General features: G+C 43.2%; 1 long non-coding RNA gene across 2 annotated transcripts in view; it reads right to left on the bottom strand.

Moving 5' to 3' along the window:
- The window catches only part of LOC123379172, a 92,110-nt gene that overhangs the window by 52,755 nt on the left and 25,284 nt on the right, over positions 1-14,071 (bottom strand). The window contains exon 4 of one of the 2 annotated variants that reach the window (XR_006583286.1): positions 5,567-7,264. The exons of the other annotated variant lie outside the window; for it this stretch is intronic. This is a non-coding gene — a long non-coding RNA (uncharacterized LOC123379172). Of the gene's footprint in view, positions 1-5,566; positions 7,265-14,071 lie in introns of those variants that run through there. 2 annotated transcript variants of the gene reach the window in all.

Genomic DNA, 14,071 nt, shown 5'->3' with positions numbered 1-14,071 from the left:
AGCCAGACACAAAAGGTCACGTATTGTACGATTTCATTTATATGAAATGTCCAGATTAGGTAAATCCATAGAGACAGAATGCAGATTGGTGGTTGCTGGGGCAAGGGGCATATGGGAGTATGAGGTTTCCTTTTGGGGTCATGACAATGATTTGGAACTAGGCAGAGTTGATGGTTGCACAACATTTTGAAAGTACTCAATGCTACTGGATTGTTCACTTTGAAATGATTAATTTTGCTATGTGAACTTAAAATTTTTTTTAACTTGTATAGCATATAAGCAAGCCTAGCATTGATGTATAATAAGTGATGCCAAGGAAAATTTTTGCTATAGAATATATATAATTATAATTATATATAATATATATTATACATATATAATTATAATTATATATATTATATATAATACATATAATATATATATGTTATACATATATGAGTTATACATATATAATATAACTGACCACCATCATAACTCTTCTTATGATAAATGGTCATAAAAGCAAAGGACTGTGTGTGGGGTTAGTCTGAGGTTATTATTTTAAGCATTAACTATTAGAAACTTTCACCTAAAAAAATAAAGAAGTAAATGAAACCGAAAAAGCAGAGCAACGACACAGGTGAATGAGCCCTTGCGGTAAGCTGTGCCCTTGTGCCCTCGATGTGGCAGTGCAAGCCTCAGCTCAGCCCCAGGAGAGCATGGCCCTTGTCTGTCTTGTTCCCCATTGGTCTCCAGTGTCCCTCACAGTGTCAGGCACATGTATTTGTTCACTGAGCTTCTTAGAGAAGTCTCTAAAATAAACCAGGAGGTAAGCAGACATCAAGATCACAGTCAGACCCCTGGGTTCAGGACCTGGGTTCTGCTGAAAGAGACTTGGGGGAGGCCTGCACATGCTGAGGCTTTTATGCCAGCACATCCCAGAGGCGCCACTCCACCAGCTTCCCTCAGACTGATGCTAACAAGCCTGGCAGACGGGAAGTCCCACAGGAAGATACACAGAGTTAAACCTTCCCTTTATGTGCCCTAGACACACACCTTCCTTGGTGACAGTGCACCCCTGCACACTCTCTTGTCATGCTCTAATGTATTAGCACCTTACCCATTCCTGGCTCCCAGCTCTGGTCCCCACCAGAGCCACCAAATTGGTGATCGGCCTTTGGACTGGCTCCTCAGGTCACATCCATGTCTAGTTAAGGCTGACCCTTTGGATTTGGTGACCTGAACACTGGCCTCACCCAGGCTCAAAGCTGGCCCCCAAAATTTCATCATTGGTGTTGCTCATGGACTGCCACCTCTGTTAAGATGCACATCAGCCCTGGGGTAGTCATGACAAAGATACACACTTCATATAGTCCCTACCTTGCCAAAGAGTAAAACGGGTTAACATCTGGCCTTGTCAATAAAGAAGCATAAGTCAAAAACGTGGTTGCAAGTAAAGAATCAAAATGGACTGTGTGGTCACACAATTCGAGTCCCATTAAATGAGCAGAAAACAATGATCTTTCTCTTCTGCAGTTGAGCATCACCCCCTGCCTTCTTCCTGTAAATCCCCCCATGTATCCCCTCTTTGGTGGTCCCTCAATCTCTTATATCCTGATGTCCAAAGACCATTCTCTCTCTCCTTCTTTCAGTATGTTACTCATTGTCTCCATCTCTCTTTCTTCCCTCTGTTTCTCTTTTATCCTTGCCTAGCCAATACATAAAACTGAGTAAAATAAATACTGTAGGTTTGTCTTATGTATTAAATTTTTTCATTCAATTTGGAGTCCTAAGGAGAGCACTTGTCAGAATTTACAAGGGTGATTTCCCATACAATTTTCCTATAAAATTGATGTTTCCATACTCTAGCTAAACACCACCTGTATGTTTACCTCCTGGATTACGGTGTTTATTGCAGATTGGATTGGACACCCAAAAAAAGATATGTTGATGTCCTAACCCTTGATGCCCGTGAAAGTGACCTTACCTGGAAACAGGGTCTTTGCATGTGTAATCAAGCTTTAAGGTGAGGTCATTTGGAGTAGAGTGGGTCCCCTAATCCAATATGACTGATGTTCTCATAAGAGAGAAGAGACACAAAGGAAGAAGACAGCCATGTGACAATGGAGGCAAAGATTGGAGTAGTGTGTTTAGAAGCCAAGGAGCATCAAGGATTGTCGGTAAACACCAGAAGCTAGAAGAGGCAAGGAAGGTTTCTCCACTACAAATTTCAGAGAGAGTGTGGCCCTGTAAACACCTTAATTGACACTTCTATCATCCAGACAGCATGAGACAATAAATTTCTTTTAAGTCACTGAGTTTGTGGTACCTTGTTATAGCATCCACAGGAAACTAACACAGTGTCCCTCAAAGTCACTCAGTTGTTTTTTTTTATTTATTTTTGTCTTTTTAAAGTTTATCTATTTATTATGAGAGAGAGAGAGGGCAGGGGGAGGGGCAGAGAGAGGAAGAAAGAGAATCTCAAGTAGGCTCCACACTGTCAGCGCAGTTGCAGGGTTCGAACTCACAAACCGTGAGATCATGACCTGAGCTAAAATCAGATGCTGAACCCACTGAGCCACCCAGGTGCCCCAGTTGTTTGGTTTTTTTTTAAATGCTTGGGGCTTCTTCAAGAATTCTTATTACTGACCCTGGTTATTCACTCCTGATTTGTGTAATTTTAGTGTCAGGAAAGTGGATTATTTGCATATCTCAGAAAGAAATGTAACTAAAATTTGTTGTAAGTTGATTTAATTTTTATGTGAATGTGCCCCAGAAGCAAGGAGCATATCTAGTGCTTGGGCTGTGGCTTATTAATATTATTCCCCATAAAAATCCCAATTCCAAGTCTAGGATAGGGAAAATACAAGTGAGCCTGCAACATTTTGTTGCCCCAGAAAGCAAGGAATTGCTCAAAGATGAACCAAGACATGCCTAAGGCTGTAGGGGGCACTCAGAAAGGGCTCCTGCTACCTAAATTTGGTACAACTTGAGCAGCAAATCGAATAATGGAGTAATGATGACCATGGATTATAACACAATGAAATGTTTTTGAAAGAGAATTCGTGGTCCACGATGAGTATCATTTTCCTTACAGAGGAATGTCGACTAATAAACATAGAAGGAGTGATACAGGATTGAACGATGACTGGTTTTGCAACCTGTGATGCAATCATGAGCCCAAGCAATGACTAAAACTACAGGGGGCAGTATATTCACAGGGACTCCCAAGTGTCACTGCACAGAGAACTCACTCATTCTAAAGGGGGAAAGAGAGGGACATGGAGAACATCTCACAAACTGGCAGATGACTGAGTGACCACGCATTATGTATCTCCCAGTATGATACAAAAAGAGACACACAATCTCACCCATGTAGTATTTTTGCCAAATCTGTTTCCCTAAAGATGATCGAGAGAAACCAATCAGACCAATAGAGTATGATACATTCTACATGACAACTGGACCTGGTCTCTTCAAAAAATCCAGGGAAACGTGGGTGGCTCAGTCAGTTAAGCATCTGACTTTGGCTTAGGTCATGATCTTACAGCTCATGAGTTTGAGCCCTGCTTCAGTGAGCTCCAGCTGCTTCGGGCTCCACACTCATGGTGCGGGGCCTGCATGGGATTCTCTCTCTGTGTCCCTCTCTGTCTGCCTCTCACTCACTTGTACCCTCTCAAAAAAAAAAAAAAATCCAGTGTCATGAAAAAGGGAGGTGGGCAATTATTCTATAAAGACCAAATATACATGGTAACTAAATATAATTCATGAATCTTGATTGACCCCAGACTAAAAAAAAAACAGTTATATAAAAAGACACTTAGGGGAGGAATTGAATACAAACTACACACCACAGTTATTGCTAATTGTCTTAGGTATGGTCATGGTATTGTGGTTACATAGGGGAAATGTCACTATTCTCAAGAGAGGCAAACTAAAGTGTCACAGTATCTACAACTTTCAACTGTTAACAACTGGTAAATCTAGGTGAAGGATGCGTAGCAGTTAATTGCATTATCCTTTCAACTTTCCTGTAGATTTCAAATGCTTCGACTAAAATGTAGGTGGTGGAGACTCAAATACGGGCTGAATGGTTTTTTTCATTCCCTTCATGATCCTGGAAGGTAAAGCATTCCCCATGTCTTTCCAAATTATCTTTGGTTTCAAAAGCCTTCTACTCTGACCCTCCTGAAGCACTTGAAGTTGAACACACACCTGTTCCAAGCAAAGCATTGTTTCCACTGCCCAAAAGCGTGCAGGGTTTTTCCTCTTCACAGCTGCACCCCTGGGAGCACTTTTCTGCATCAGCACCTCACCTGTTTGTCATTTTCTCATGGATGTGTGCAGCCTTAGGAATCTGTCACTGTCTTTTTGTGACTTAAAGATGAATCATTCTCCCAGTCTCTAGAGAAAAAGATACCATCTGACTTCCTCATTGCTGTAGAGCAAGAGGGGGCCACTCCCAGAGCCCTCTGCTCAGATCGCTGGTGGATTCCAGGAGTGGCTTCTGAAGTTTCTAGCAGATGCCGAGGGTGTTGGGAACACCACTGAGATGAATACTGAGACTCCCCTTGGAAAGTCCTTCCACCTCTAAGGGATTTCGTCTGGAGTTAAAGGGAATGATTGGTAAGAATGTTTTTAAAGCTCCCTTCACACGTTTATCATTCAAGTCTCTGCTTCCTGGAATGTGTCTATTGCACAGCCCAGGAGGCAAAGCCAAGGGTGAGTCCTCCTGCTTGAGAACAGTCCTCAAGTTCTTGGATGCTCCCACAGTAAAGTAGCGCTCTCAGCTCTTCTCCCAGCAAACCGGAAACATTTTTTAAGACCTAGCCCACCACCACACCTGGCCTATGCTTACCTTCCTTCTGAAAACAAATGTGTCAGTTGGCAACTTGTGAAGCCTCAGAAGAATTAATTCCATATGTCCTTAGCATGCTATATAAAGAGAGCATCAAAGGAGGACACCCTGTGTGGAATATGGTTATCCACTTCCTTTATTCTCCAAAGCTGAACGTTGTCTGTTAGCTATAGGCCCCCTCGGAAAATTCTGACAGGGCCAAAGGAAAGAAGATGATGGAAGAGAGGGCAGGAATTGTAGAGGAAGTCCGAAAACTTTCATCCAGGGTGTGACCAGGGGAGATAAAGAAGATGAAAAGTTTAAGAGATGGGTAATAAATGGAGGAAAAAAACATGTTAGAAAACGATGTACTGGAGACTGATTCATCCCCACATTCAGCTTTAACACCCTTATGCTGGTATTTTCTGTCCTGTTCACTTTTAAATAAACGATGATGCAAAAATACTTAAACTACAAGCCTCCTAGGTTGACCATTCAAGCCAAGCAGTGGTCCACAAAACTGTGACAGTTCAGAGTCAAGAAGAACCTGTTGTAGTCTTATGCCGAACGACAGAGTTTAGACTCGGCTAGCATGAAGCCCAGAAGTGGACCTGCCCCCCGCTCTAGCAGACACAAGCCAAATCAAACCCTCCTGTCTTTTGCAGGACTTTTGCAAGAACGCATTTAAGCAAAGTAAAAAGACAAGAAAAACATTGCCTTTTAAAGAAAAGAATGTAATCTGCAGGGAATTCTGACTTCCATAACTGAAAGCCCAGGCGATTTACTGGTACCCTGTTTACATATTTTCTTAGTTAAACTAGATTCATCATTCATTGCTTATTTAACAGATTTGTTATAGTCAGTAAAGACATATGCAGTAAAGACTGAACAGGAGTCTGTCAGGGAGCTCGGCCACAGAAGTCAAAGGGAAAGGCCACTTCTCTTGAATATTTATTGTGAGCTGTATTTATACGAATAATTTGTTTTGTTTATTCTTTTTCATCTATCTCTTCCACTCAAATGTAAATTGCATAAAGGTGGGGACCATGTCTGTGTTTTTCACCATTGAAATCCCAGCCCATAATGCAAATGTAATAAGTAGTTAATGAAGGAAGATATATATAACATTTGTAATTAGAAAAAAAAAAAGCACGGTACGATTTCCCATTAATTCTTACCTTTTTCTTTTTATAAAATCTCTGCAGATTTTTTTTTTACATAGGGATTTCTCTTACATGGGACCCCTACGTAGATCCCACAGCACATTTCTCATTAAGGTCATTTCTGAGTATTTTGCGAGTTTTGCTTCTAAAAGTGGACTCTGTCTCTCCTCTTTCTCTCTCTCCCTCCTCCCTCCCTCATTATATCTTAGAGCCCATCACTGCTGGCATGTGGGAAAGCTTTTGATTTTAGTATATCTGTCCTGCTAGCAGGATAACCCTCTTGCGAAATCCACTAAGCTTTCTTGTGAAATCCAAGAGTCGGGGTTCATTTTGTTTGATTCTCTTAGTAGGCGAGGTATAAAATCATATCATCTGCAAATAATAAAATTTTGCCTTTTCCCTTCCAGTGATCTAAATCTTGTTTCTGTTTCATCTTTAATTGCCCTAGCTACAAACTGGGAAAGACATCAAATGATAATGGTAGTGGTGGGTGTTCTATAATCCATTCATGGTTCTAATGAGAAGCCTCTGGTGTTTCCTCATTGTGATTTTCACAACTGGAGCCCAGCAACCTCTCATGTGCTCACTGCCTTTCACTTTACTCTTCTTACAGACCACTTAAAATAATCCTAATGTGATAATGTAAGTCTAATAACACCAGGGTGGCTAACTCTCAAAGAAGTTTCCTTTCTGTCCCTAAGCCACAACGTCAGGACATTCTTGTGCCTCTGTTACACACAAACACATGCGCACACACAGCAAACGTAGCATGTCCGGTCATGCCCCCTCTGGGATTCTGGACTGTGGAGGATGGCGGGGGGATGCTGAGGCCTCAAGGGCTCCAGTACACCGGCAGCACTTGCAGCGAGGGCAGTTCCTGAAGCTCTGAGGACATCAGGTGCTAGCAGCCTTGGCAACCATGTCCCTTCTCAGGGTGAGTCCTGGCAGCGCCATGCAAATAAATGGATAGTAACTATGTGTTTGTCCTAATCAGCAGAAGAAGCAAACAGTGTATTGAAATGATACAAAAGGAATTACTTCTGCTCCAGACAATGACGCTGGTGAATTCTGGGTCTTTCCTTGGTCCACCCACCCATCAGTGATTGAGCAAATTCCTTTTCTGTGCCTTCTACTTGATTCAAAGCAGACTGAGACTGGAAGCCATGGTAGAGCTTGTGGAGAGACACTGCCCTTCTACGGTCTCAGACCTTCTCCACCTCCTGCAGACCTCTCCTCCTTTTCAGAACCAAGCTATATGCCACTAGCTGCTTCCAGGTGATGAGGACTGTGGACACAAATACAGAGGAATACATCATCAGTGACCTCCCGTGTATGGACCTGATGTGCCACCGGGGCAAGGAGGTCTTCCCTAGGGAAACACATCCTGTACAGGACTTCATCCAAACTTTCGTGCTGTCAGAGCAGCCATAGGAAAAGATCGATGTCATCTCCATTGCCCTGGGGATCCAAACTACCTCCCTGTAATGGGAAGAGATCTGCCAGGCAGTTGACAACAGCAGTTATATTTCCCCTTCTACCAACCTTTGGCACCAGCTCTACTGCCAAACCACCCCCGATCCGTGTTTGAATAACTCAGACCCTTGCTTCCCCCTTCCTAGCTCCCTCCATGGCTGTAGGCACCCTGTTTAGCAAGGGAAGGCAAGAGTACACATGTGTCTGTATCGGTGCTCACGGATTGAAGACAGGAAGGAGGCTGCCTTTGTTCCCCCCACCCTACCCCTGCCATGCTCCTCTCACCCCCCCCCCCCCCCAGTGAAAATCTGCAGCAAATGGCTGGATCAAGCTATATTCCAGAGCCAACCCTAACCCCAGCTATTGTAAAGTTTGTCCTCAATTCCAAGTTTCATTCCCTGTTTTACCTTCACTCCAGTCCCCAGCCCTGACCACTGCATACTCCTAATGCCCAGCTAAGCAATCCAAGCCTTGGCCTTACACTAATATTAGTAATCGTATCTAACACTTACAAGCTAACACACACACATACACATATATTTAACCTTGACAGCAATCCTCTGAAGTAGGTACTGTTATTATCCCCTTTTACAAATGAGAAAACCGAGACTCCAGGAGATGAGATGACTTGCCCGAGACCACATAGTCTGTCAAAAGTAGAGCTGAGATTTGAGCCCAGGATCTGCATTTCTGACTTCTGAGCTTGTACCAACACTGAACCTGGACATGTCCACGGAACCCTGGGCATTGACTTCTCTGAGCTGTGTGCCAGCAACTCCGGCCACTGTTCTGCAGCCTTCTGGACCAGTTCTGCTGTCCTACTTCATATGGCTTTCCCAGCAAACAGGTCTAATTGTATGCTCACACTGACTTGATATCTCTCAGCCCCATCCTGTCCCTATCCCCTCCATCCCCATGCTTCTAGCTGCCTCCCTAAGCACTTCCTAAGGCATTCATCATTGTCGGTTATTATTAATCACCAGATGTATAATTTGTTCAGAATTTACAGCAACCAAGCTAGCTCATTTAGTTCTTATATTCATAAGCTCCTTTAGTTCTTTGAGGTAGCTATTATACCCATTTTACAGATGGGGAAACTAAATCCTAACTTCAGTTGTCTTGGGGCAAGCAACTGACATACCACTTTCAGAAGGTCAGCATAACCCAGATCAAGTGAACATCTATTATCGAGATCAATATTACTTTACTTTTGGAATTGCTGGGAAGGCAAAACAAAACTCACCCACTGGTTCCTCTGGCCTTTGAGTCACCAGTTTAAGATCCTTGAGTTCAAAACTCAGATCAGCCTGCCTCTGGGGGTCCATGCCCTTAACACCTAGTTATTCTGCTTCTCCATTATTCCCTTTCTTCCTATTCAGCCCATCGGATCTAAATTGAGTTGTGTGGGGAAGGAGGCAAAGGATCAGTATCAAAGAATCCCCAGGATAACTTAGAGGAGAATCCCTACTAGCCTACTCCCCAGGATGAATAACTCAGGTACAAGACAGCATCTTGTGCAGTAGTTTCCCCTTATTTGTAGGGGATGTGTTCCGAGACCCCCAGTGGACGTCTGAAACTGCAGATAATAAGAAACCCTATGTATATACACTATGTTTTTTTCCTATACTACATGCCTATGATGAAGTTTAACTTACAAATTAGGCACAGTAAGAGATTAACAACAATCATAAAATAGAGCAATTATGACACTATACCATAATAAAAGTTATATGAATGTGGTTTCTCTCTCTTTCTCTCTTTCTCTCTCTCTCTCTCTCTCTCTCTCTCTCTCTCTCTCTCTCTCTCCTAATATCTTACCATACTGTACTCACTCTTCTTGTGATGAGGGGAGAAGACAAAATGCCTGTGTGGTGAGATGAAGTGAGGCTAAAGTGAGGTAGCCTCAGACGACTACTGACCTTCTAACAGTACATCAGGAAGATCATCTGCTTCCAGACCACAGTTGACTGCAGGTAACAAACCAGAGACAGTGAAACCACAGACAAGGGGGCACTACTATAGTCCTGAACTTACGCATGGTGTGGGCTCTCAGCTGTCAGCACAGAGGATGATGCAGGGGTACGGGGCTCGAACTCGACGAACTGTGAGATCGTGACCTGAACTGAAGTTGGACGCTTAATGGACTGAGCCACACAGGCACCCTGAACCCTACCTAATTCTTTAAGTCCCAATATGGAACACTGCCAAAGAGAGACAAAACTTGCTTTAAAAATTAAAAAAGAAAAGCACAAAATGCCATCAGAGTCATTTTGTGTCTATTGCATTATCTCATTAAGATAATGCTTTCCAGCCACATTCAGTGGACAGTGCTGAGCTTCAGGGGGTCCGTGCACATCTTGGAAGCTCATTCAAAAGTTTGTGTATATGCACATTTTTCTAGAAACAAGGTTGAAAGAGCTATCATCAAGAGGCCCACTCCTCAGGAAACAACAACAACAACAACACTAAAAACACTAACTTATTGTAAGAATAAATATCTTCTGTAATCCATCAGTATTTTTTCAAAACCAAAACTGCCCCGCCCTCCTGAAAATCGTGACCTCTTCCCCACTGGTACCATGGAGGAGCTGGGGGCTCCAGGAACTCAGCAACACCAGACTTGGTGGCCCAGCTGGCAGTTCCTATCATTCCTGTGCCCGCCTAGTGATGCCAGGCCCCTCTGCAGTGGTAGGCCAGGTATGTTCCCACAGCACCCTAATTAAGCCAAACTGGGAACATTCAAAAGAGCTGAAAGGAATAGAGGACAGAAAATGAACATCCGGTCCCCAAGAGAATACTGCTCAAGTAACCTGCAGAAGTGCTCCAGGAATGCTGGAAAGGCTGAAAGGCTGGAATCACTCAGGGAAGCAGATGAGGTTTCTGGAGGTTAGGAAGGAAGAGCATATTACATGGGCTGGGCTTGCAGGTGTAACAAGCACAGATCAGAGGCAGGAACAGATAAAAGCTGCAGAGATGCAGGGAAGGAACAGATGGACTGGTCCAGGGCCAGGGAGGAAATGAAAGGCAAGATGAAGGCCATATCATCAAGCACCACTAAGAGAGGAGGCTTGAACTTTTGTATGGAAGATGTCACAGATTGGGCAGATTTCCATGGGGAAAAAGACCATGTGACTAGGCTCTAAAGGAGGGTAAGACTGAGAAGTGGGGTTTAAATGATAGAAAATAGAAGAGATATGATTACTGAGAAGATAAATTGGCCAGCACATGGAGTGTCAGGTATTAATTTTGAAGGCACATGGTAGACGAATGGACTAGTCGGCAAGGGGCGTACAAGACCAGATACAGATGTGGATAAATGGGGTGACTTGGGTCAAAGGAAATTGAGGCACCCTCCCCATGCTTGGAGTCCACCTCTGCAGAGGTCTTCCCTCAGCTCTAGCAATTAATTTTTAATGTAGATTTATTGTGAGTACATGGGATGGCCCCAGCATCCATCTCTGCCAACACCTCATCTCATACTTCTTATGAAAAGGTTAACTGAGTAGCCAGGATTAAAGAAAAATATAAGTTACAGCACAAGAAAGTCAGAAAATGACTAATAGCCTCCTAGTCTATTCTGGAATAAGTTCTACACCCTGGACCTGGTGTGAATTCTATTCCTTGATTTGTTCAGTTGTAGGAAATTGTGAAATCTCAACGTCTTCATGACCATCAGTAAATGGTTAAATAAATTTATGTTTTATCTCTACCCTGGAATATTATGCTGCTACTTAAAAGAATGAGCTTTATCCAGATGTGCTAACATGGGAAAATGTTCAAAATTCCATCTGGATAAAGAAAAACAATCTGGAGATCGCACATCTAATACAATCCCATGTGTTAAAAAGAATTATACAAATAAATGTGGTCTGTGTAGTTGTGCTTGATGTTCACCCATCCATCCATTCATTCATTCAAGAAATATTGATGAAGCATCTTCTGTGTATCAGGTACTACACAAAAATCCTTACCTACATGGAATTTTTACTCCAGTGCAGGAGACAGATAATAAACAAGAGAAATAAACAAAAGTTATGTGTACCATGTAAAAAGTGCAAAGGATAGGATGGCCCAGATGGCTCAGCCGGTTAAGCCTCCGACTCTTTTTTTTTTTTTTTAATTTTTTTTTTCAACGTTTATTTATTTTTGGGACAGAGAGAGACAGAGCATGAACGGGGGAGGGGCAGAGAGAGAGGGAGACACAGAATCAGAAACAGGCTCCAGGCCCTGAGCCATCAGCCCAGAGCCCGACAGGGGGCTCGAACTCACGGACTGCGAGATCGTGACCTGGCTGAAGTCGGACGCTTAACCGACTGCGCCACCCAGGCGCCCCAAGCCTCCGACTCTTGATTTCAGCTCATTTTATAATCTCACGGTTCCCTGGGTTTAGGCCCCATGTCAGGCTCTGTGCTGACAGTGCAGAGCGTGCTTGGGATTCCCTCTCTCTCCCTCTCTCTCTGTGCCCCCCCCCCCCGCCCCGCTCATGTGCGCGCTCTCTCTCTCTCTCTCTCTCTCTCAAAATAAATAAATAAACTTAAATTGTTAAGTGCAAAGGATAAAAAGAAATCAGGGGAGGAGATAGAAGTGTAGGATAGGTATGATTGTCAGGTCCAAGTGACCTCCTCTGCTCATGCTCATTCTCTCTCAAAACTTAAAATAATAATAATAATAAATAATCATTCCTTGGGGCACCTAGGTAGCTCAGTTGAGCATCAGACTCTTGATGGTGGCTCGGAACATGATCCCAGGGCCATGGGATGGAGCCCCACACTGGGCTCCATGCTGAGCATGGAGTCTGCTTAAGATTCTCTCTCTTTCCCCCTCTGCCCCTTCCCTCCATGCTCATGCATTCATGCTCTCTCTTTCTCTCTAAAAAAAATAAAACTCGGGGCGCCTGGGTGGCGCAGTCGGTTAAGCGTCCGACTTCAGCCAGGTCACGATCTCGCAGTCCGGGAGTTCGAGCCCTGCGTCAGGCTCTGGGCTGATGGCTCAGAGCCTGGAGCCTGTTTCCAATTCTGTGTCTCTCTCTCTCTCTGCCCCTCCCCCGTTCATGCTCTCTCTCTGTCCCAAAAATAAATAAACGTTGAAAAAAAAATTTTTTTTAAATAAAAATAAAAATTAAAAAAAATAAAAAAAATAAAACATAAAAATTATCATTCCAAAAGATACATACATTCAATTAATTTGCCACTTTGTAGTGTTCTATGTTATCTTACATTCTGTATTTGCCTATTTAGCATCCATTTTCATCACAGGACTAGTTATATTTTATTTTCTGTATTCTTGATACTCTAGTATTTGAGAGCCTCGCAGACTCAGAGAGACTGCCCCTTCCAGGGTTTACTAAGTCCTGAATAATAAGTTTGCCAAAGAGCATGCCTTTCATAAGCAAATCAACCAATCCCTGAGTCTATATCCCCAACTAGCTGCTAATCTAACTCTCACACAACCAAACCAGGCCAGTGTTTCCACTGCCCTAAATCAAACCCAGGTCCAGATATTAGGCAATTTGGAATATCCCATATGCGTCAAGGCCCAGTAGAATTAGTCAAACTATCCAATCCTTAACTGTTTTCTCCACCCTAACTTGCCTTTCTCCAGAAACCCCAGTAAAGACTGTGGCCTAAAGATTTCCTCCTCCTGTCTTCTGCCTCCAGATCATTCTGGTTTGGGGGCAGCCGGGAAGAGGAATAGCCGTGCGCTGTGGTGTAAAATCTTCCTTCAGTGGCGGAGACCCTTCAGTGTTATCACTCAATCACCCCTATATAAAGTAAATCCCGAGTATCATAACTTTAGAACGGCAGCTATGTATCTTTAAAAATTCCAGGGATTTCCAGAGAAATAGGGAGAAAGCCACCATTTTGTTTTGTTTTGTTTTTCACTTTAACTGTTGGATTAACTTATTCCCCGGCTAATTCAGACTTCAGCCTATGTCCTTGAAAAGTGGGAAGTGAAGACCACTGAAAACCAGAGAGTGACAAAACTGCAAATGTGAAGTTACTCTAGTGACTTTGCTGAGCAGACTGTTCCCTGGCTTAAAAAACAATCACATCTTCTTCCTGCCACTCTCAACAACTGCAGTAGGTAGGAAGGCCTTGGAAATACGAAGCCGAAGGGTGCATGTGGTTTTGAATTTGAGGAAGTCTGCGGGAAAAGCCAGGATGGGGGTTTCAGATCTGAAGAGGGGTGGATCACAGAAAAGCACCTGCCAGAGCCCTCAAGATTTTACAGAAGAGGGATTGAAATGCCTAATTTAAGGTGTCAGAGTGGAGACCGAATTTTTATATAAAGGAAAGATTTGGAGCAGAAATCATTAAAGACCTAAGAGAACCTGAAAGTTGAACCAAATGTAAATCAGAGAAGGTGTATGAATGGGTGATTTAAAAGTGTTTGTTGAGTGGCTGAGTCGGTGAGTGTCTGACTTCAGCTCAGGTCATGATCTAGCGGTTTGTAGTTTGAGCCCCGCATGGGACTCTCTTCTATCAGTGCCATGCTGGCTTCAGATCCTCTGTCTCCCTCTGTCTCTGTTCCTCCCCCACTCATACACTCGCTCTCTCTCTGTCTCTCTCAAAAATAAATAAAACGTAAAAAAAAAAAAAAAAAGTGTTTGTTGACTGGA

The sequence above is a fragment of the Felis catus genome, chromosome C1, assembly GCF_018350175.1.
Source record: "Felis catus isolate Fca126 chromosome C1, F.catus_Fca126_mat1.0, whole genome shotgun sequence".
NCBI lineage: Eukaryota > Metazoa > Chordata > Mammalia > Carnivora > Felidae > Felis > Felis catus.
This window is presented reverse-complemented; position numbering and strand designations above follow the sequence as displayed.